Genomic DNA, 25577 nt, shown 5'->3' with positions numbered 1-25577 from the left:
CTGATTTTCTACTCAGTAAAATATTTATCAGTAAATGAGATTTACTGCTGTAAATAATTTTGTCACTGGAAATCCTTTTGACTTCAGCTAGCCACCCTGCTAAATCCAAATTACTTTCCAAATACCCACACACTAAATATAGGAAAAGTGTCCCACTGCTTCTGTTGACATCGAACAATTTTGTTGAATTACTTGTACATGTTCATGCAGACAGCAGGATTGATTCTTTTCTTAATGATATATGTACCCTTAAAGAATGTGACTATTTTATAAATGTAACAGAAACTGGATTTTTTTTTTTTTTCAAAATTAGATCAGGGAGACTTTCTGTGATCCTTAAATGTAGTCAGAATTTCAAATTAAATCAAAACTCTCATATAAGCTTGAAGAACGCAATGTTTTTGTTTCTGTCTCTGCATTCAGACTACTGGATTATAAGCAATTTTGCCTTTTCTTTTCTCCCCTCCTCAAAGGTATTTATTACTAGGTAACAATTTCTACCAGTTCCTACTTCGTTATAAGCAAAATTCAAGTGACTAATTGTGCTGGTTTAAAAGTTAACCAGCAGGGGAAACCAACCCAACTCAAAAGAGAGATTACAAGTCAGAATAACAATTTAATAAAATAATACAATAAGTACGACCACACAGACAAGCAACAGGCCCTAACCCACAAAGCCCAAAGGTACAACCCAGCACCCCAGGGCACAAACAAAGCGGTGCTCCCTGGGCCCCCCCCCGAGTCCAAAACAAAGGGAGAGGGGAAAAACCTGCTGGTGGGAGAGCTGCTGCAGTCCAGCCAAAGTGGTGATTGCAGTCCAGCCGAGGGTGGTGGTCTCAGTCAGGCTGAGAGTAGTGAGTTGCAGTCTGGCTGAGAGTGGTGAGCTGCAGTCCTCCTCTGGATCCCACGAGTGGTGGTAAGGTTCTGAAACTCCAGGTTTATATATTCTCCAGCTCAGGAAGGAATGCTTAGTCCCTCCCTCAGAGTGGGGAATTCCATAAAAGGATGCTCAGTCCTTCCCTCAGAGTAGGGAATTCCATAAAAGGGTGTAAGGGTGTTCAGTCAAGGAATTCCACAAAAGGGCATGAGGACAGGAACATCCCCCCACCTCGCAGGCCTCTACTGACAACAGTTTCTGGGAAATGGCATGGAGGGCTATAGAATACACAGTTTTGGGCTACACTCATCCAGTGATGAATCGGTCCCAGCTGTTCTAACTAGGACACTAATCTTTTGTACAAATGAAGGTGAATCAAATCTTATTAAGTGATAGGGTGTCACATCAGATTCTGCAGTTATCTTACTTAACTATAGCTTCCTCTAATGCAATGGAAATAAAACTTTAAAATCTCAACAGAATTGTAAATAGGTTAATTTTTGCCTCACTGCTTTTATGGATGGAAGTAATCTGTCACAGTGTTGTTAAAGTTTTGCTCAGCTTTTATATCTATTCAGCGCTCTTTAGATGTTTAGCACACACAGGGAGGAACAGATATATTTTCTAATTTTGTGCATCAAAGTTCCCTGAGATTGCCTGCTAAATCAGGAAATCCTATAGATATGGAGCAATGCAACAAAGAAAATAAGCTTTACCAACCATAATTCTAATCCTTAGTTATGTGTTTCCTAGTTCAGAGTCCAGGAGCAGGCATTCCCTTCATCACCTCCTCCTCTCTTCTCCCAAACTAGATACTCATTATCAACTCTGTTGGTTTGCTGTGCTTGTCTTTCATGTTCTTGCAAAGGAGGGGTATAAGAAGATGATTTCCCAATGAACAAGGAAGAAGGGAGGAGGTTCTGCTGTAAATAGGTCTCATTTAAGGTCTCATTGAAGAGCATCCTCATGAGGGAGAATGCACTCATTAATAATATGTAAAAGGTGTCCACACAAGGGATTAGAAATATTTTGTCAAGCATGTTTTAATGCAATCCTGAATCCACTAAAGGTGTGGGAGGGATGACCTACAAAAAATTGCCACAAACTGTTTTGTGACACCCTAATTACCTAAAGTGCACTAAGGATAGTGGGGGCTAACAGTTATGGAGGTATTCTAAGTGTAAAGCTGCTGAAGGCGTGCATTTTCACAAAACATTAAATGAGTATTGGGTGAATATAAATAGAAAGCATTCTGTATATGTGTGTTTGTTTCTGTGGGAACAGTAGGAGTGCTGAATGCTGTGATTTGAACTAAAGACATGTTACCTGTACTATTGTGTTTGCAGTCTGGATTATAAATGGTAGCAGAGAAAGATTTTCTTTTACTGAGTAACCACAAAGCATACTGGGAAAAAAAACCCCTGAGCCCCCAAACCCCAGGATATTACGGAAATACATTTACACATTATGAAAATTCTGTTGGACTTTTTAGGCATTGTATTGATCAGTAGGCTCTTTATTCCTGGGGTGCAGAAAAGATAGAAAGGAAACCTTTCAACATGTACGGCTTTGAATTTCTTCAGTGACTTGCAGGGAAAATGAGCAGCTTGGGTTGTCTTGAGTTCAGGAAACATTTGATGTTTAGATAAGAGAAGAAAAGGAAATAAACAGTGATAAATTTTTCAAAAGCAATGACTTTCCACTGATGCCCTGAAAGAGTAATTAGCTCATCTGGAAATTCTTCTATGAGAGTATGCAGCCACTGATACATAGCATTTTTACTGAAAGTTTCTGACCCAACTCTTCCCACTTCAACTACAAAAATGTCAGTGGGCTATAAACAAAGTAGGTGCTATTCATATCTACTTGTGAGTAAAAACAAGAAAAATCTGTCTGCTCAAATGCATACAGTTATGCTGAGAGGAAGCACTGTCTTATTGTCATATAAAAATCAAAATTATCCTGAGTCCCTGAAATGAATACATTTATTTTATTTCAAAACTGATCAGTCAAATGACCTGTTAAATCTGATTAAAGTGTTCAAAACTATGCATCCCTTTTTAACAAACTTTAATTTTAAGTTTATTTTGACAGTATAATGACACTATATTATATCTAAATGATCAATACAGCTAGATGAAAAGGTGAAAAGGGAAACCCATTTTGATGCTTTTATAACACCACCTTTTGCATACTCAGTAAAACCTCAGGGTGAATTCTCCTCCTGTTCTTTATGGCCTGCCTGGCCCCTCTTGTGGGGACCTCCAGGCATGTCTGTGAGAATTTTATCACTTGCATCAAGGGAGTTACCTCTCAGCAGACAGGTAAAGAGCACCCTGCATGAGAAACTAATTTCTTCCCATGTTAAAGATTTTCTCTAGGAGCAAAAGTTTCCTTGACTGGATGTTTAACTCTCTCCCTCCTCGTTATTTCTTCTAAAGGTTTTCTACACCTACAATGTTATTCATGTTTTGATAGGAATTAATGGGAAAAAGACAGAAAAAAATATGGCATGCTTTAGGAAGATCTGTGGGGTTTTAGATTATTAGGATACTTCACAAAAGCAAGTACGTAAGTATAGATTTGGGCATTTTATCTGCTGTTAGGTAGATGTATAAAAACCAATTACTAGTAAAATTAATGGGGTTGTTGTTGTGGGATTTTTTCTTTTTTAAATGTTATTCCAAAAGATATTAATGTAAAATATGCTGTTGGTAATAAAATGCTTAGTTAGTTCAGAACAAGGGAGGACACTTCACTCTGTGAACACTGTACAACATGCTGAGAAATTAGCAGCTAGTTCTGCCAGTACAAATATCTCTAATATTGCAAGAATATTGCATTTCTCATAAATAATTTTCATTATTTCTTTAAAATTTTAACTGTTGATGATGAAATATGCTTTTTTCCTTGCCAATATTCATTGATCTTGAATGAAGAAGGAACTTTTCCCTACTTCTTCTGAAATTCATGGTATTTTGCAATCTCACATTTTAATTACTTTTCCTTTAAGTGACTCTAACATTTGGAAATATATATTAATCCACATTTTCATTTAAAAAAACCTTGAGCTAAATAAGAATAATAGTAAGCCCACTGAATTCTTAGATCCACATCCTCAAGTCAATTTCGGTGTTGGTTAGCTTAAACAAAGACTTAAGTAAAGTTTAAGTGAATGTTTAAATGAAGCTTCCTGAGAGTTTGTTCGGACTCCTGAAATTTAATCTGCATGGACAGACCCTCGTGGTCACATAGCAATGTACTGGATCAAAGGGATTGTTAAACAACCAAGGACAAAATAACTAACCTTTTCTTCAATAACTTTTTGATGAAATCACATTTTTCTGCTTGTCTTATTGTCCCAAGGCTCAGTGCACTTGCATCTTTCGAACAGCTAGACAATTTTCTGAAAATAGCCCTTCCCCAAAGAATTTCCTACACGCTCTGAATCCATAAGCCTAAGAAAAATAGAGACTCAGAATATTTTCACACAAACAGATCAGAGTAGGTTTATGGTAGATACAGATAATTTGAAGTATAAATGAAAATGTTATGGATGCTAAAAGTACTTAGGAGAAATAGAACTATGTAATAAAGCAATAAAACATGTTCATCTTCAATGCTGACATCGTGTCTACTCACACTTGAAACACTTTCACGCCATCAGGATTGAGTCTAATACTTGGATTTTTTCTTACTCTTGTACTTAATAATGTCATGAGTGTCCTCTGACAGCACTGAAATGCACAGAGAATCTGTCCAATATTTAATAAGAATTCTTTCTTTCACATACATCACCAGTTCACGCTGTTTGTGACACGAGTTTGCTTACATTTCATTGTCAGTTTCAGGAGAATCCATAGGGGGAATTACTTTGAGATACAGCATTCTGTTCCATAATGATGAATCTATACACATTTAAGGTAAACTTTTTGAGTAAAGCAAATAGAAAGGAAAGAAAAATATAACTGATGCAAATTCTCTTTATGAAAATCCTGTACTAGTTTTAAAGATTATATGTCAATTTAAAGCAACAATGTCAAACTCTGTGAATGGGAACTAAAGAGAAGATTGCAATATATGTGATATAAAGTAGTATTTCATGTCTCTTCAGAAGAAAAGAAAAAACACTGGAACCTATGATGAGCTAAAACATTTTGCTCTGAAATGATTGTTCAAAATATTCTTGGAAAACATCATCTTTCACCTAACAGAATCAAGGATGATACACTGTTAGTGTTATCTCTGTGATGTAACTTAGACATTGTACTTGTTAATAAAAGATAGCTGTAAAATTCCTAAGTACTTAGGTAGTAGAACTTTCACTGGAAAAAAATGGTGGGTACTGGATGCAGAACTTGAAGAAATACTAAGTCTATATGCTGACAACACTAAATTGGGTGGAGATGTCAACTCCCTCAAGGGCAGAGGGGCCCCACAGAGAAACCTCAACAAAATAGAGAGATGGGCAATTGCCAACCACATGAAATTTAGCAAAGGCGAGTGCCTGATCCTGCATCTTGTACAGGGCAACCCTGCTTGTGTGAATAGACTGGGGAAGAAGATGGGGGAGAGCACCTCTGTGAAAAGGGATGTGGGGGTCCAGGGTGTCCAGAGGAAGGCCACAAGAATGGTGAAGGGTCTGGAGGGAAAGTCTTATGAGGAGTGGCTGAGATCACTTGGTCTTTTCAGTCTGGAGAAGAGGAGACTGAGGGGAGATTTCATTGCAGTCTACAAGTTCCTCGTGAGGGGAAGAGGAGGGGCAGACGCTGATCTCTTCTCTGTGGTGAAAAGTGATAGAACCCAAGGGAATGGCCTGAAGTTGAGTCAGAGGAGGTTTGGGCTGGATATACGAAAAAGGCTTTTCACCCAAAGGGTGGCTGGGCACCAGAACAGGCTCCCCAGGGAAGTGGTTACAGCACCAAGACTGACAAAGTTCAAGAAGCACTTGGTCAGTGGTCTCAGGCACGTGGTGTGATTCTTGGGGTGTCCTACACAGAACCAGGAGTTGGACTCAAGGTCTCTTCCAACTCAATATATTCTCTGATTCTATGACTCTAAGTAATCAGGTTTTGGTTTCAATTTTTATGGCATCCATTTTTAATATATTAATATCTAGTTTTTGTGAAAAGTAGGCATTGGTTATATTTCTCGTTTATAGACAGATGTAAGCTACATGCTAACTAGTCCAGAACTTATTTCAATTTCTCTGTATTCCTTACAGCCTAAAGCATGAAGTGATAGCCTTACACATTTTTATAGTGAATTTAAAAATTTATACATCTATGTTTTCTTTCTTTGTTTTACATTTTTTTTGGTTGGTTGGTTTTTAGTTTGCATGATCTTCTCCTCAAGAGATGCTATTGATTCTTATCATTTTATTGAGTGGGAAAGGACCATAACATGACAAGATTGTTTTGAGTTTTGTATACAGACAATCACTACTGATATTAAAAATAACAACACAAGTGTAGTTTTGACATAACTTTGCAAGTTGTCAGTAATTGTAAAAGAGTTCAGAGTACCTATAACGTAACTGGGAAATAGTTCAGAGTACCTATAATGTTCTTACATGGGAAAGGAATGATTTTGTACAGTGAAGTAGATAAAAGGTCAAAGAGTACAACTGATATAGAAAAGATTGCTTTAACAGCGTTTAGAGAAAGATTATAATGTTTGGTATGCAGCAGCAGCATGCTGTCCCTTGACATAGGTAAAGAAAATTGCTGTGTCACTGGCAGCACAGAAAGTGATTAAAATTTCTCAATGCAACATAAGAATTGATGTGTTTTTTAAAAAAAAAGTGCACAATGGAAAAGTTAGATTAAGGTATCTGTATTTTGAAACTATGACTGTAGTACAATAATATGAAGTCGGCAGCACACCCCAGCAGCAAAGTCTAAAAACATACTGGGCAGAGCCAGGACATCAAGAGAAGGGGTTATTTTCTATTTTGCATTCATTTGACCATATTTAGCTGTTTCATTGAGTTTTGACCCTCAAATATGTGAAGGGCATGGACACAGTGGAGTGAGTTCAGGGGATGCAACCAGGATGATGAGGCCTAGAGCCCTTGCCCTATGAGAAGAGGCTATGGGACCCAGGCCAGTACAACTGGGAGAAAGGTTGGCTTCAGGGGCACTCAACAGTATCCCCAGTACTGTTGGAGGGGGATGAAGGAGATGCAGCTGGGCTTTTCACAGTGGTATGTGGCAAGTTAAAAGGCTGTAACACAAGCTGTAGCATAAGAGGCTCAGGTTATAGAGGAGAAACCTTTTCTCCAGAAGGACAGCCCAGGAGTAAAACAGGTTGTCCAGAGGCATTGTACCATTTCCATTCTTGGAGGTTTTCAAGACTCAGCTGAACAAAACCCTGAGCAACCTTGTCTGAATTAGGGATCAACCCTGCTATGAACAGAAGGTTGGGCTACAGACCTCCCAAAGTCCCTTATAACCAAAATTATTTCATCATTCTGAGACTGTTAACTAAGAAAATAAATGATAATGCCTGTTTGTGGTTTTCCATTATTCCCTCCACAAAGCAAATAATTTTATATTAAGCATTCTTGGGCCATGATGTATGTGCTGGGTATTCTCTTTATCAGCAAAGTAATCTCTGTAGATTTGTTACAAGGTATTCTGGGCACATCATGCATATTAGTAAGAAAAGGCAAGCATTCTTCACTTCATCCTGATTAAAAGAAGGAAAACAGTTAAAACAATAGCTTAAGAAGCTAGAACAAATGGATAAAAAGGAATAAAGGAGGGGGAAAGGAATTAATATTGTAGGAGATTTAGAAGTTGTTAACCACCAGACTCCAATTCTGTTGTTACCAAGCCTTCAGCATTCAATGCTATATAGTCCTACACTGCAGACGCAGCTATAACAGAGAAGAACACTAATAATAAAGGAAGAATTTAATCTTGGTGTACCCTGCAGGGACCAAATCCACAGCAGAGTTTAATTGCCACAAGTGCAAGGTCAGTTTCTATCTGCTGAAGATCTTTCTTAGCCCAAATTTTATTTAAACTGTGCAGAAAAATGAGAGCAATGTTTCTCTGATTAAAAAAAAAAGCAGCATACAACACTGTAACATTGACCTAATTTATTATGCCGCATTCAGCTGAAATAACAAAAAGATTGTAGGTATTATATTACTGACAGCTATGCAACTGCTGCTTTGCACCCATTCTGGGCGTTGAACAGGGAGCTGTTTTCACACCTGGAAGGATTTTTCTGATCTACCAAAGCTGAACTTTTTTTTTTTTTTTGAAGACATCCTGGACAACTACATTGACACAAAAGTCTGCTGGTAGCTATAGGACTTCAATCTCAAACCTGGGTCTGTCCATTCTAGATCATGACATCAGAGTTACACCAATCCTCCTATATCTCAGTCCTTTGGGGTAACCTTCCTAATAGTAGCTTCCTGAAGGCAAAAGTTGGAATCTTGGTCTCAGCAAAATATACAGTACTTTTGCTTTTTGAGAGAGAGATCAGTGTTTTATCTCCATTTCTACCTTCACCATTTTTCACATCAGTTTCATGTTGCTGCAGTTCTCCCTAGAGCTTTTTGTTTTCTGGATTATGTAGTGGTTGCTGTTATAAACAAATTACACCTATACTTTATAATGTTTGTTTGAGAAACCTTGTAATATCTGTTACTTTGCAGAAACAGATTTAATGCCTCTCTCTCACATCTGAATAATAACTAAAAGTCTATTTTCTCATCTTAATTCTTGTAATGAAACAAGAAGAAAAAACACAGGTTAATGGAGTGGGAGGTTTAGTAGAGATGGAGGATTTCTTTTTGGTAATGAGACTTGAGGACAGATTACATAATAGACTACACATGTTCATCCTTGTGGCCAGAAATGTATTTTCCCTCTTTTTTGCTTTTTTTGTTTTTCTTTTTCATCTTCTCCCTGCTCTTGGAGATTGTGAAAGTCATGCAACTCCTTTTGAATATATTAAAAAAACTGCTAAGCATTACCAATTAGCCATCAAGAGCTGAAAACTAACAGCAGAATACAAAGAAGGTGTGTATGTGTGCAAGTTTACCTCCAATATGATGGATTAGACACAAAAAGAGTAGCTAGTATATGGCAAAATACCTAGATAAGTAAGCAGGTTAGTGTTAGTGTAAAGAAAATAAAAAAAACCAATGCACAAAGACAGCAACTAATACAGCACAGTACCTGAGGATAGAAGAATCTGGATAGTTTCAGGTCACATTGTTATGCCATTGTATTATGTATTTCATTACTTCTAATCGTTAACCATAAGCCTTGAACATCAATAGTCACCAGTAAAAATAAATAAATAACAGAATACAATGTAAATTTCTTAAGACCCTGCCTATGTCGCTGCAGTTGGGGAGAAGCCTTGGAGAGGTAAAGAAATTACTGGAGTCAGACAGGGGAAATTCAATTGATGCAGGGTTGCTTACCAGGCCTCTGAATACGCTCTTTGGTTTCTAAACAGTTTGATGGCTAAGAAGTGTAACTGAATTGTAATACTGCTAATCTTTATTCAAGGAAATTAGAAAATGTCTGTCAGTCTTACTTTCATAGGTACTGAATACAGAAAACTAATTTGTTACACTGGTGAGAAAATTCATAACAGTTAATGGAGTACATATACATTCATATTCTCTCTATGTTACCATTCATATAATTACTAGTATTGACAATGGTCAGGGCTGTATTTACTTGAATTTTGACCTTCACATACACATATCCTAAAATTAAGACTATTGGCTTAAACTGATGAATTTTGCCACCTCAAATAGCTGACATGTGCATAACTGTCACATGACTGAAAGTGTGACCAGCACATAGCAAACTTTTAACTAGTAAAATCTGCTTGGGCAATCTGCCTGGTTTTTTGACATATTTTTCATGTAATACTCCATTATCATACAGTAGTTTACTTAGATACACACCTCTGATTTAGTTCCTTGTTAAATGTAAGATTACACAGATTGCCAAAGCAAACAAAATTGGTGCTCTATAACCAGTTCCTACTTTCCTCCACTACAACACTGTAGGTCGTAACCTCATATAGAATTTACTTCAGAGGAAACTGAGGGGTCTGAGGCCTCAGTGTGCTGAGTCCTTGTAAATCCACTAGCTTCACACCTTATGAGTTTCCCATTCAACTACAGGCATTAAAACTCTAGCATTTAAGCCCTTAAAAAAGTGTATGAAACTAACATCCAAGCTCTTTTGAAAGGGTGATGGTATATACTGTAGTGGGTTGACCCAGGCTGGATGCCAAGTGCCCACAAAGCTGCTCTGTCACTCCCCTCTTCAGCTGTACATGGGAGAGAAAATATCAAAGAGAGGCTTATGGATTGAAATAGGGACAGGGAAAGATAACTCACTGAATACCATCACAGTCAAAACAGACTTGACTTGGGAAAAATTAATTTAATTTGTTTTCAATCAAATCAGAATAGGATAATGAGAAATAACACCATATCTTCGTTCCCTTCTCTCTGAGTTCAATTTCACTTCTGATTGCTTCATCTCCTCCCCCTGAGCGTATAGAGGGACAGGGAATGGGGGTTGTGGCCAGTTCATCACACCTTTTCTTTGCCACTTCCTCCTCAAACTCTTACCTGCACCAATGTGGGGTTCCTCCCACAGGAGACAGTCCATCATGAGCTTTCCAAATGTGATTCCTTCCCCAGGCTGCAATTCTTCATGAACTGCCCCACTGTGGGTCCCCCAGAGAGTCACAAGTCCTACCAGCAAACCTGCTATAGCTGGGCTCCCCTCTACACGTGCTCACAGGTCCTGCCTGGAGCCTGCTCCAGCATAGGTTTCCCATGGGGTATCTTTGGATGCATCTACCTGCTCCAGAATGGGATTCTGCAGGATCCTCCAGGTGGATATCTGCTTCACCATGGACCTCCATGGGCTGCAGTGACACATCCTCTCTCACCATGGTCTTCACCATGGGCTGCAGGGGAATCTCTGCTCCGGTACATGAAGCACCTCTTCCCCTGCTTCACTGACCTGAGCATCTGCAGAGCTGTTTCTCTCACATATTCTCACTCCTTGTTTACAGCTGCTGCTCTACAGCAGCTTTTTCCCCTTCTCAAATCTGTTATCCCAGAGGCACTGCTGTCATTGATGATGGGGTCTGTCTTGGCCAGTGGCAGGTCCATCTTGAACCTGGATGGCATTGGCTTTATCAGATGTAGGGGAAGCTTCTAGCAGCTCCTCACAGAAGACACATTTATAGCACTCATTATCAAAACCTTCCTGTGTAAACCCAATACAGTATAGCCTGCTCATGTGACAAAATAAAGTAAAAGAAGTTCCTTGATGATGAGGGATTGAATTAATGGACATCTTCTTACCATTTTATGTAATTTTTCCAAAATCTCAGAGTCCATATTTCTATAAAGCAATAATCCCATGTATATGAAAGTGAAGGCAAAGATACTCTCCCCAGGACTAACTTCACAAATATATATATAGTTTCATTTTGAGACTAAGTAAGTCAGAATGCTTGAACTAAGACATCAAATTTTTTTATCTTTCAAAAAATACAATGTGCAGATTTGGCCTTCTCCCTGCATAACCCAAAAATTTTCCTCTTACCTTTTTGCTCCATTTCAGGTCAACTCCAATAGTGGACTTGGCTTTCCTCACAGTGAACTAGAACAGTAAGCTTATTTCTTGTCATATTTGCAACTGAGGTTTGAAAAAATTATCAAACTAGTCAAATTAGAGCAAATAGTATTCTAATTGATGCAATATGCAATTTGCCCTATTCAATTATGAAAATAATTTTTTAAATTTAATTAAAAATAACAAAATATACTTTAAATTTGTGAAAACACACTTGTGTTCAGATCAATATGCCAAGATTATGGTTTAGAAAATCAGTTTATTTCAATAGAATTTTTACTGGGGAAGGACTGTTAATGCTGCCTTGCAAACCTGGGAGTGGAGTCTTTCACAAGGGTGTGACTAGAGCATATACGTATGAGTTCAAAGTAGAGAATATTTCCAGCATGACACATTTAAGGTTAATGATACTTCTGTAGCTAAAGTTCCCCATGAATTGACAATATCTTCCTGATGTCCAGAACTGGAACTGGATCATATACAGACTGTGGTAATTCCTGCCATAAAATAGCATGAGGAAAAGAGGTAGGTTGGAATTTGTCCTTTTGACTTCTCCATTCGATTCTCTGAGTAAATCAAAATGTTAAAGCCTGTAATTCTTTTTTCTTTCTTTTTAATAAGTACATTTCAAATTCAGTCCTGTGAATGATAACTATAATTATCACGTAAAAATAAACACATAGAAAAATTCATGCATTGTTTAATTTCACATTTTTTGGAAGTGAAATACACTTCCTATATGTGTAGTATGTGAGTAAGGCTGCTAAATAACTGACAGTATGCATATTATATGCAAGTTGAGTTTGCATTGACTCACTCAAAATTGCGTTTCTGCTATGCAATGATTAAACACTTCTCATGTCACATTTGGCAATGTATGGGTAGTAAAACAACCATGGAAACAAACTGTCCATGGATATTTAAAGTTGAATTACCCATTTTCATGAATATTTGATCTGCCTATTACCTGAAAAATGCTTTAGATTGCTTGCCTGTAATTTGAGCTTATTAAACTTCTAAAGGTAAGGCTCTGTGTGACAGGAATGGCTCTAATTCAAAAAAAAAAAAAAAAAAAAAAAAAAAAAAGAATTGTATAAAATTTAACTAGGTAGTCCAGAATTATAGACTTCCTGTGATATTTTGTTTTGACAAGGAATGAAAATGATGATGTGACCGAAAAGTCTAATTGTCCTACTGGATTCTCAAGCATCTGATGAGCGCACATAGTTTCTGGGATTGCTACATTGAAGGTTATATATACTTTTAGTTCTTTCAAAACTAAAAATATGAGGAAAATTCTATTTTTCACAGAGAGGGGTAACTTACAGGGGAAATAGAAATAGTTATAGAGTACAGATAGTTATAGAGTACATATATTGTAGATCTGAAATTCATTGCAACAAGAAAGGCTTATCTTTGCCTCCTGATAAGGATATTATCTGCAGAGATAATAACAGAAAACAGCGGCAGGCCATCCTTTCTGTGAAAGCTGCTTAGAGGTGTCATCAGCAAAGAATTCACCTTATGGTAGAATGCAAAATTCATGTTTTTAATCAGAAAAGAGAATATTTATTTCACATTTATAAGGCAAGACCTTTTTTTTCCCCTACCCCTGAAAACATCTGTATTATAGTGGAATACAACTTCCAAATAGCATTAACACCCTTTTGAAACTTTAGCTCAATCTTTAATCAATAAGTAGTCTTCCTATTTCATATTTGAACTGTTAGAGTACCTAGCTGAAAGATATAATACCTCGGTTAGTCTAATACAGCATTTTATTTCTAGTAGAAGATCAAAATGGAACTAAAGCAAATTTGCTGCTTTGAGTGTGATACACTTTGTAATTCAAGATTGTTATGATATAGCAGATAGTGGGACAAGAAAAGCTAAAACTTACCCAAAAAATTTAGTAGGCATTTTTTAACAGTACAAAACATGCTTATAAAAACTATTATAACTGTATTTTTAAGGAAGTTACTGTAATATAGATTTCTTATACAATAGCACAGACTAGTGGCCTTAGCAAGTCAGCAAGTTTGCCTTTTCTCGTAAGTAGTATTGAAAGATGACTAAGATCAAAGGGTATAGAAAATATGAGTGTTTCTGTTTTTCTATTCCATGCATGGCTTCTAACAGGACTGGACACTTTGCAAAATAGATCAAGGAGCTAAATGCGATGTTCTTTTACAAAATGATAAGTTATTTATACTGTAAGAGACTGAACCTGCCTTGCACATTTTTTTATATTTATTTACAAGGAACAACTTTGTCCAGACTGAGTTTCTCAATTTCTTTCAAAAGTGTGTCACAGATTCACTGTATTGTTGCATAAAATCACAGAGAAGATGTTTTTCCAAAACCTCTTGATCATTTTTGACATTTCAAGACAAAATGTTTGCATAATGTTTGTCCATGCATGCATTAAGTCTGAGTGTACCTCTGACATTTAATCTCTTCGTAGGTCTTCTGGACTTCAGAAAAAATACGGTTACAATTAAGGTTAACAACTTATCCGGAATGTAGGAATTTTAATCATAAAGGTTACACCGAAGTTTCCTTACCTCATTTCTCACATATTTTCCTGTGTCTGCTTTTCCTTTCTCTCTAGCTAGACCAAGTACAGTCTCACACTGATGTCACTATAATTCTTTCAGCTGGTATACCTCTTGATCATTCTTCACATTAGGATGCATCCCACTTTTTGAGAAATTCTTTTCTTTGCAGTTAACCAAATAAGAAAAAGTTAAGGTGACTCTGTAGACAAATAAGAATATTGTATATATGTACAATATGTATACAGGAAGTTGCCAACCACAGAACACTATCTGCAATTTTTTTACTTTTCAGAACGTAGCTCACAAAGAGAGTAAACATACTACTCTTGCTTTTCAGAATAAATTGACAAAATGGGTGGATGTGTGCCTCTCTGTGCACATCTAAAGGTGCCCTTCCAGTACATCTCATCTGTCAATCACTTTCAAGCTGTCAGTACCAGGGTAATGAACACTGGACCTAAAGACAAGGTTAGGGTGCCATAAATAATCACTTAGATTGAAACTCCAGTGTGCTGAATGTAATGGCTGCTATTTGTAGGTAACGTGATGAGAGGTAAAAGATATGAATTGTAAACTCCCAGCCAAGGAGGAAGTAAATGATTCACCATGCAGCTTGAATTACATTATAGTTTGGTGTAAGATTTCTTGCTTTGGAACAGCAAATACTTCAGGCATGATAACCTGAAATCAATCTATTATTTGACTATGTAATCATAGTTCCTCTTACCACACTCCTCAGCTGTGAATACCTTTAGCTAGCCAACCATTACACACTCCGTGTCTTTATCCCATCTCAAAATTTCCAGTGATTCAACTAGCTTGGTTTCCTCATCCTAGTCTACAATTTCTTCACAATTGCATTAATTTCTAGGCAAATGTAAATAGGTTAATGAAATGATGGTACCAATAGAGTTCTGGTAGTCTCAATACAGCAAATAGGGACTAACCATGAAATCTTTTCGGGTAGATATGTATGCCTATAGGCATTCTGGCTTAGACTTGCAAATGCGTGAGGCTGAGTACTCGTGTCCAAATCACAGTTCTGAACCATTCAACATCTAACTTCGCTATCTTGAAATCTTCAGCAGGCTGATATAAAATTGACATTTAAAGGCATTGAGCTGGGAAGAAGTACTGACTGTTGTCTGGTTTTGGGGACTATACATTATGGGGGGAGATGGCAGGCCCATGGAACCCCCGGGCCCCCTGGAAGTAGAAGAGCTAGAAGCATTAAAGGGAGTAAGGCCATTCCCGTGAGAGAAGGAAGAGGTAACTGCGCATTCCCATGGAAACAGCCCTGAGAGTTGGACAGTACAAGGTCAAGCTGTTTTAACAAACTGCAGGTGTTGCATTCCTGGGTGTTTTGCAGGAAAATGTTTATAGTATGCATGTATGGGAAAAGGGGAACTTGGCACCTAATAAAAAGCTGCCTGCTCAGCTTAGCGGGCAGACATCCCTTTGTCTCATCATCCTCGTGTGTGTCGTCTGTCCTTCTTCCCCCTTTCAAGCCGAGACCTTTCGACGGATACTCAGCGACAATACATAGCTGAAACAGAACTGAGAATGTTGATAGAAAAGCTCCTCAAAAATGTCCAGTGCTCTGTAAGCTACATTTCACTGCTTATTCTAACATTCAGCATTAATGTGTCTTTGCAGTGCTAACTACCGAATGTGATGCGTGTTTTGTGACCTAAGCAGAGGTCTCCTGGCAGGTGAACAAAATTAGCGTGTGTTTTGGTTTTATTTGTTTGCTTGTTTTTCTTCTTTTCTGAAGCTGCTTGCTCATACAGAAGAGTGGATATTGACTGGGAGATCCCTTCTATGTATTAATAACATCAGGATTTGAGGTTTTTTCCTCAAATAATATTTTTACATATCTTAATGACTGAAACAGTAGTACTGAAATTTATACCATAAAATTGAAAGATTTTCTGCAGAGGCCTTTTTTTCTTTAATTTCTGTCTGCTTTTTCATCCTCTATTTTCCTCATTTTGTAAGAACTTATGCCCTCTAGTTCATATTTATTAATATGGTTTAGTTATGTAATCCCCCGTTCAGACATGGAACTGAAAGGGGATTAAAGTCCATGTGTTCATAATTTTACAATCTTGATACCATTAGAATAATGAGCGTTTAGATGGTTGCATAGATGTTAAGCACCTAAATTTCAGCAATGGTAATAGTTTTAATCTTTCATTACTTTACTCATTAAAAAAAAAAACCCAACAAAACAAAACTTTACTTTTTTTAATCAGGAAAGGAATCTTTCCACCAGATGGCAGTAACTCTCCATCTACCCCAACTATGACTAAATATTTGTAATCATTTTAAGCAGAAACTGCTGCTAAGAAACCTTTTTTTTTCCCAGCTGATGGTTGAATTGCTTACACAGACTATTCTTTACCAGTTTTAATTTTCAAAACAACCAAGCACAATGGGTATCACTAAGTCATGTGAAAGGAGCCAAAATGAGGCATCTAACTCTTGTGTCACAATTAGTTTGCCATATCGACAATTCAGATAAAAGAAGGTGGATCAAAATTGTAATTAAATCTGCATTTAGGTGATAGGCTGCACTACTTAAATTAATTTTACAGCTACAAGAACCTGAAACTGCTGTGGAATTTACTTAGCATTTGTAAGGATTTCCAGGCAGTGGACCTGTCATTCCTAGTAATCCTTCTTACTTGGCACATTTGAGGTGTAAGTGGTATTGGATGGGGTACACACAGTCTCCCTAAAGGAAAGTCTTGCCCAGACATTCTTCTCTATTCACAGAAGATCACAGTGTCTTTTCATTCAAGACATACTTACAAATAGACATTTAAAAATATGCCAAGTAACTCAGGTGTATGCTGCAACTTCCTATAAGTAATAAATTGATTTTATTTTAAATCTACCTTAAAAAAAAAGTGTTACAATCACTCTTTTTTTCTGCTGCTGAAAAAAACCAGTGCAACTACTGAAATAACAATTGCCTAGGGTGCTATCCTACAGTTTATTCAGCTATGCACAGACTTAACTTGATCATAATCCCTCTTCCATGGAACTCTGTGTTTAAGTATACCTTAATAAATGAATAAGCCATTCTAGAATTCAGGTGTATCTGATTACAATTAAATTATTGTTATACATAAGAAGCATGATCAAACGTATAAAATCAAAGTATTATATATATAATCAGAGGATTATATATGTAATGCTTCCACTGCCATCAATTTCCTTGTTATTTGATATTTAAAGGACTTGTGAGTAAAGCTGAAACTGGGTAATGACACAGAAGTCTAAGAGAATCGTAACTGATGCTGTGTTTCTTTAGTGACAAATATGAGAGATAAGAGATATTGTGCTTACTTTTAAACAATGCGACTATAATCCAGATTTCAATAAAACAGTTAATACTACAAAGCATTTTATTTGCTGCAGAGTTTTGTTGTTTTGGGATTTTTTGTTTAGCCTAAAAAAATATTGCATTTTTAAATCAAATTTGATTAAAGGACTTAATTAGAAAACATGAATTTGTATAAAAGTACTATGAAAGAGCTTTAAATTGCTGCTGACAGTTTCTTAGCTATGTTGTATGTAGAATGGATGTACTAGTGGAAAGGTACACTGGTAACCATAGAATAATCTTTTATAATTCTGTAACATGAACATTACTGTTTAGTTGTTAGTTTCCTTTAGTTCATATTTTTATTTTTATAAAGAAAACTGTGCTTTTCTTGCCACATCAGATAGCTTTGATGAATTCCTGGCCCTTTTCCTTTTCACCTACATTTGCTACCACCTGTGGTTTAAGATCACCTGTATCAATTGCCTGTAGAAATATGTTATATTCAGACAGGGTTAGAGAGACACTTGTGAGATTATGTGAGGTGACAGGACTAGGTAAAATAACATTTTGGCCTTTTTTTTGTAAACCAGTCCTTGGGAACTTTGGTTTCACTCAGCCAGTACTGGACTACGCAATCATTTCAAAGGACTTAAAGTGGGTATCTCAATTTGGAGACACTCATCAAGAGTTTTTGCACTGGAGAATTCCACTCATGTATTTGTATTTTGGAAAATTGCACTGTATAACAGTAATACATTTAATAGGTATATAGCTATAAAGATTTTTTCCCTACAAAACACAACTTTCAGAATATGTATGAATTTCACATTTTTCATGTGTCAGATCTTTTATTTAGACAATAGTTCTTGACTTACACAACAAGTAGAATCACAGTTCAAAAGGGAAAATTTACTTCAGTCCTCCCCTGGGATCTATTTCATAACTCATTCTTGGTGTATGACCAGAGGAAAAAATGGCAAAATTTCCAGTGGTTTTTTTATGGTTCCTCTCCTTCCCCATTTACTTTTGTCTTTTTGTGGCTTCAGTTTGCCAATACCTGGTTTGTAGCATTTGGGTGATATATTTGTTGACCCCTTTCTAGCAGATTTTCCTTATTATTTTATAGGTATTATGAACAATTTCTGCATGATAATATACCATTTTCATAAATACCAAATGCTGTTGAGTGCTATTTGCATTCATTAGATATATAAAGAAAATAATATGAGAGCAGAATTTAAAAAAAAAAAGAAAAAAGAAAAAAAAGAAGCCATAGAAAATAAAAATGACAATAGAAATAGAATATTTTTAAATGGGAAAAAAATAAGTAGGGCAGTTAACAGAAGGAAATTTGTATATGCACTTCATTTACTAAATCCTTAATTATACCAAGAAGATTTGTGGGTTTTATAAGAGAATAACTTTTAACTAAGGTAAGTACAGAGTATGTTCCCTACCACAGCTGTCTCCAAGATACAAGAAGTTAGTTCACATAAAATAGTTGGTTTTGCTTTTCTGTGCCTAGTAGTCTGAGAAAATGTGTGTCAACAGTTTTCTCCATAGAAAGTTTACTGACTAGGCAGTATATTAATGTAGAGGCTTTGAGGAAAAATAAAGTTCATATGGGAATTAATTCTATCATGCTTTGGTAACTGAATAATTAAGAGACAGGTTGATAACAATCCTCCCCCACTACTATGTGATACTTTTCCAAATACCAGAAATACCTGAAACAAAAAGATTCAGGTTAATTTTTTACTGCAGAAGGAAGTCCACAAACAAACTTTTAACACCTTGGAAAACTCAACTTTTTCAAAGTGTCTAGCAAGTAAAATTTTTGGTAGGGAGGAAATACTTATTCCACATAACAAAGAAAGAACAATACTTTTAATTTCAATTTGTTCCATTTTGGAGTGGGACCTGGAGCCTAGGCAGCAGCAGGGGCCTGTAGCAAAGTCACAGAAGACAGGGTTGGCTTATATGGAATTCAGTGAAGCACAGGGGCAAGAGGAAGAGAGCGCAGGGTCAGCCTAGAGATTCCTAGTGACAGGGACCAGGAGGAAAAATAAGCCTAATAACCAGTTCAAACTGCAGCTGTGTGCAGAGCCCTTGGCTAGTCCCTGCTGCAGCTGACTTTAGGGGAATCACGGGGAAAACATTGGCACAGCCAGGGGGCCTTGCCCCATGGTGTCTGACTGTGCCTTCTAGCACTGCTGTGAATCCTGGCCCCATGGCACCTGGCAGGCCAGGCTGCAGGGCAGCCTCTGGCACACCTGTGGAGCCTTTCACTATGGCTCGGTCTTAGGGCCAAGCTCCACCTGTGGCTTTAGGCTTAGGAAGATGCTGTGGGAGTGGTAACACCCCTAGGAGGACAATCTGGGAGTTGGAGACATGTCAGGTTGGGCAGAGCTGTGCTTATTGGGCAGAGCAGTCCCCTGGCAGGTGAAGGATCCAAAGGGGTAGCGGGGGGGCCAGGCTGTCCTGCAGAAGTACCATGAGGGAATGTGGGCACTGTGGGGGACGGAGGAACCCCGCACAAGCAGTGGGCGAGGTGAACTGGTTGAGAAATTTTTCTTTACTCAAGAAAGCTACTGTGATTAAAGGAACATACACTGAGAGAAGGCGTGAGAACAACTACCAAGGCTTTCCCTTAGAGCTGCTTCCTTGTTAGACTGAAGAGGTAACTCTCTTTCCTGACAAGGTGCAGAAAGAATCATTCTTTTCCTACAAGTAGGGGAAGGGAAATGGAGGAGGGAAAGAGAATGGCTCAGAAAGCAGGACTGCTCATGTCTAAGTGCCCTTTGATATGTTATGGCCAAGAGGCCTTGTGGTGTGTGGTTTTTTGCCACCTAGCTGTGAGCTTGTGCAGCTGCGAGCGTCCCCGAAATAAACTTTCTTGCTTGCTTAAAAGTCCATGGCTTAGCCTTCTGATTACCTGCGTGAACTTTAGACCTTGCAGGCAGGACAGGTGTGGGCTGGAGCACTCAGAAGTGGGGAGGGCCTTGGCTGGGCCTCAGTGGACCCGGGTAGAGGAAGGGTCCTGCATTTGGCCAGGCTTTAAGGGATGCCCAAATCTTTGACATCCTGGGTCAGCCCTTGCAGCTGCTTTCACCTCAGGCTGTGATAAGTCTGCCAGGAACTTCTGTCTCATGAAGAACAAATGCTAGCATTTATATTAATGTTTTTGACATTTATTTTCATAGAAGAGATCGGTACTATCTGCCCTACTAATTTCTTTTCCCTATGATTTAGGAGCTCTTTCTATGGCTTGGGTTTGTTACAGCATTGGAATAGAAATTGTCAAATGCAAGGTAGAATTCCAATACTATTCTAATAGGTAAAAATGGTTAAACACATTTTCCTTTTATCTATCTGCAGGGTCCTGTTTACTAGAACTTAAATCTCTACCAAATAGCAGCCTAACACCCCTCTATTTTGCTTCCCGTGCTACTACATTCCCACTGGGACAATGCCACATTTCTTGATATTATTCTTCGTTGCGCTACCTCTTAATAACAATGCTACTGAGAATGACTTTACAGGAGAAACACTGATTTACTTGGCTGTAAAGTTGTTCCTGGAAGACTTCCTCCTTGTACTATACCACTAAGAGGGAGATTGTGTTTCAGTCTGTTGGTGAAAACCAGGTTAGGCATATGAGAGGTCTTAATAAGCCTCTCTTAGCTTCATATCTGCTACTGGCTTTCTGCAATTAATACGCAGGTGACCTTGAATAGCCTGGACTGCTAATGAATTAGGGATTCAGAAAACATACCTTTCATTCTCATAAAACACATCATATATAAAATCCTTAATTAACTTATTTCCATATCCTTCTTGCACATCTACATTATTATCTACTTACCCATTATCTCTAGAAATGGGGAATACACTCTGGTTGCTTTTGACCAAAATACTTTTTCCCTGGTTTAACAAGTCTTTTTGCAAAAATTTGTATTTTCATTCTCAAAGGAAACTGATTGAGCTAAATTAAGCCTCAGATTTGCTGTATGATGAAATTCCTGATTTTTATATAATTGCTCAAACTTACATATTTTAATTTGAGGGATGGATTTTTTTTCTCCTTGTGTGTTGCTGTTGAAGCCAAAGAAGATGTTGTTTCTTGAATAAAAGTAAATGGTTAGATAAGGAATATTTTACTCTAAACTTCATTTGAGAAATACACATTTTTCACAGTCTTTATGTTGCATCTTTGAAGTTCATAATATTTCTAAAGATACCAGTAAACAGTGTGTACTTACACATCTTGAGAATGATTATCAGGTGCTGTTGATGGCAGTTATTGTATCAGAGAGGAAAATTTGCTCTTAATAAAAAAGCAACTTTTGACAGTATAATCACTTTGTCAAATAAATTTTCTAAATAAAAATCACATTCTCCAAATGTGTGAGGAAAAATAAATCACTATGAAAGAAGTCTAGTTATGTACCTAAGTTTTATGCAGTCTTTCATCCCTTTAATTAATTTTTTGTGAAATGATAGAAGTGTTGAGCCTTCTCTCTGAAATTAATTCAAAGTACTTCCAGTCTGCAGAAGATTCAACTTCCACCTCCACTACCTTGCTTATAATGAAACCAATATTCTATTTTTTTCCGTGCTTTCATTTTTGAGGTTTTCTACATACTTTTTATAATCTAAATCTGAATATAGCTAATGTTACAGACAGTGTTTTGTTGATGCAACAGTGTCCAGCATCTAAATGAAATTACTCAGATCTAGACTATCCCAGCATGACAGTTGTTGGTACAAAGTTGACTATAAGTCAGAGTTACTTAATTCCTTCTCACAACTTTTTGTTTTGAGTGTAGGAGTTTCTTTCTTTTCTAGAGCACAGAAGTGTTTTCTTGTTCATGAATCTATGTAGGACCTCATCTTCTACTCTGTGCCATATCCATGTATAAAACCACACTGTTTCCCTTGAAAAAAATAGGCTTGATTACAATCTCATTTGTTCCAATAGGCTTTTTAGTTGCTAAAGAGACCTCGACTGTCTCTGCCTGTGACGTCTAAATACCTGAGAGAGGTTTTTCTTCAAAAAAAAAAAAGAAGCTACAGTCTAGTTACCATAAAGAGTCCCAAATCATGTGCTTGCCCCTTTCCCTGTGCTGTTGTACCATTTAACACACTGTCATCAAAAAGGTTAACTTGCAGAAAACAAGACTGTTGTTTCTTAAGTATCATTGGTAAGTTCTTTAAACTCATGGATTCTGTCAGGGAAGCAAGAGTGGACAGGGCACAAAAACACAACAGGAAGACATACTCTCTTTTCTGAGGTATCTGTTAGTCTTGTCCACTTCAGGCATAAAATACAATGAATGCTCATTTTCATCATTTCAATACAAGAGTGACTATGAAGAAGACTAAAGGACAATCACAAGAGAATTAGCCTTAATGAGGTCAAATTTAAATGAGTTACATTCATTCATGTATAGTCACATGCTTTCATGATTCCTCAATGAATTTATTTCCATGGCATGTCGGGGACATAGCAGAAGACTGTCATCTCCACTTACCAATGACAAACCTGAGAGAGGCCTGGCCATGGTCACACAGCATCTAACAGAACTGTCTGCCTCCTAAATTCGCTGACAGCCACTCAGCACAGATCGTGTCCTTTCTCTCCAGAGCTTTTAACATTGTGTGACACAACAATTTAGAAACAAGGTTGGGAGGCTGTGACATCTACTTTCATGTATTTTATACCTGGATGTAAGGAATAAATGTTCTGGAGACACAATGGATTTTTGGGGAAGGTGAATATTTTTAAGAAAAATTTAAGTCATTTTATAAGTTATTTTATTTTGAAGCAGGGACAAACCTGTTGATCCTTTGGAGATGTGTAACAATATCATTCTCTTGATATCTGTAGCAATGTAATGTACCATTCTCTTTGTAGTGGGCATTTCTCTGTGTCTGCAAGTTTAGGAAACCTAATAGAGGAGTTTCCAGAGCTACCATAGGATATTCAGATATGCTGTTGATCTTGTCAATTTTCAAGGTTTTATCATCTGTGATTTAGACTCATAGCAATGCTGATATCCTTGATGATACTGAGATGAAAATTGAATGAGCCCTAACAGTGAAATTATTAAAAGAAATTGAGAAAGAATAGAAAAGAGTCATGGAATGGTAGGTAGAAAAGAAACAGTGCAAGGGGAAGTGGAGGTGAAAGGCATGCATGCCCCCAAATATAGGAAAAAGTTAGCCTCACTGAACTTCTGTCCCACTTACAAGACTTTGAAATGGTTCTCCCTCTTTCTTTTAAATGTACAGAGAATGTGTTTATTGCTCTTCCAGAAAATGCCAATAAATTAATCTATTTAAACTGGACTGTTCTTGTGCTTAGCAAGTTCAAATATTAAGAATACATTTTAGGCATTATTTTTACTTTTTGTGATTAGAATTACTGTTTTGTTTTGTTTGTGGGTTTTTTTGTGGTTGTTGCTTTTTTTTTTTTTTAAGAATAGTTGAAGAAAACTAGAAGTGTTAACAGAAAAGGAAAATACTGAACATAAAAATTATCTTTCAGTGAGTTTATGAACCTGGACAGGTTCATAATTTTCAAGTGATAAAAACCTATGTACTTAGAGCAAGAAAAATTCAATACAAGCAGCTAAAACACATAGGGGACTAACAAAAGGGACTGATAAAAGAGGGGAAGAATCTCGTATTTGCATATGTTTATGAAAAAGGAGCATGGGTAGTGTACCAGTTTTCAGAATGTATTTTAGGAGTTCATATTGTTTAACCAGCATTCCTATGATGTGATAATTAATTAAGCAACTTAAGTTAAAAAAAATTAATTGATGCTTTTATATACATAAAGGAAATGCTAACTGGTGCATAGTGTCAACCTAAAAAATCTCTACCATAACCACAGCAGTGTTAAAATGTAACAAAATGTGTATTCAAGGTAGTCATGTGAAACCTGTCATTCAACCTTCATCACCGATAACATTATTATTTGCATATTTGTATTCACTCTGCTTCCATTATGACTGTGGAAAATAAGACAGATATTGAAATGCTTCTGACTTCAAAATAACTAACTCAGTCCATACAAGCATGCTGCACCACATTTGAAGGCACTGCGAGATCATATTAAATAAATGCTCCAAATATACTCCCATTGCATTTTATATTACTTAACATTTCTTTACTTTTACAAAAGTTCTCTACCTGCCTTTTCTCAACAACTTTGTGTTGCATACGCAGTGCATTAAAAAAAATAAATCACTGAAACTGTTATTGTAGTATGACAAAAATAGACTACTTTTTCCTGAAGTTTAGGGGAAGAGCATTTTTAGGGTGAAACCTCCTTGATCACTATTCATTATTTTTTGCTATTTAATTTTATTCTTTCCTGAATCATTTAGGGATATTGTGAACTCTGAACATCACCACTGAGATACATAAAAAGGTAGAAGGTGCCTATCAATCCCAGTCTACCCAGGTGGGTCAATAAAATGCAAACTCTTAAGTGCCATGAATAAAATATCACAGTATCACAGAGTGGTTGAGGCTGGATTTGGGCCAGCCTCCCTACTGAATCGGATCTACTGAGAACAGGTTGCCCAAGACCCTGTCCAGATGGCTTTTCAGTATTTCCAAGATGAATATTCCACAACCATTTCTGTGCAATCTGCTTCAGCATTCAGTTACCCTCACAGTAAGAAAGCCATTTTCTGATATTTATACAGACCTTTCTGTGTTTCCTTGTCCTGTCATTGGACATCAAAGAAAAGAACCTGACTCCATCTTCTTTGCATCTTCCCTTCAGTTGTTTATGTATGTCAACGCCTTCTCTACTCCAGATTGAACAGCATGACCCTTCTGAGCCTTTACTCCTAGGAAAGATCATAGAATTATAGAGTTATAGAATGGTTAGAGTTGGAAGGGACCTTAAAGATCATCTAGTTCTTTCCACTAGACCAGGTTGTACAGAGCCCCATCCAACCTGGCCTTGAAAGCCTGCAGGTACTGGGAGTCCACAACTTCTCTGGCCAACCTGTTCCTTCCTAATATCTAATGTAAACCTATACTCCTTTATCTTAAAATCATTCTCCCTTGTCCTATCATTACATGCTTTTGTCAAAAGCCCCTCTCCAGCCTTCTTGTAAGCCCTCTTTGGATACTGGAAGGTG

At 37.2% G+C, this 25577-nt stretch overlaps 1 protein-coding gene across 47 annotated transcripts in view; it reads left to right on the top strand.

The window, feature by feature from the left end:
• PTPRD (protein tyrosine phosphatase, receptor type D) overlaps positions 1–25577 on the top strand; it is a 1162785-nt gene that overhangs the window by 228353 nt on the left and 908855 nt on the right. The window lies entirely within an intron of this gene.

The sequence above is a fragment of the Corapipo altera genome, unplaced genomic scaffold (assembly GCF_003945725.1).
Source record: "Corapipo altera isolate COAL_440 unplaced genomic scaffold, ASM394572v1 61411, whole genome shotgun sequence".
Taxonomy (NCBI): domain Eukaryota; kingdom Metazoa; phylum Chordata; class Aves; order Passeriformes; family Pipridae; genus Corapipo; species Corapipo altera.
Note: the sequence above shows the minus strand (reverse complement) of the source record. Positions and strands in the feature narration are given on the sequence as shown.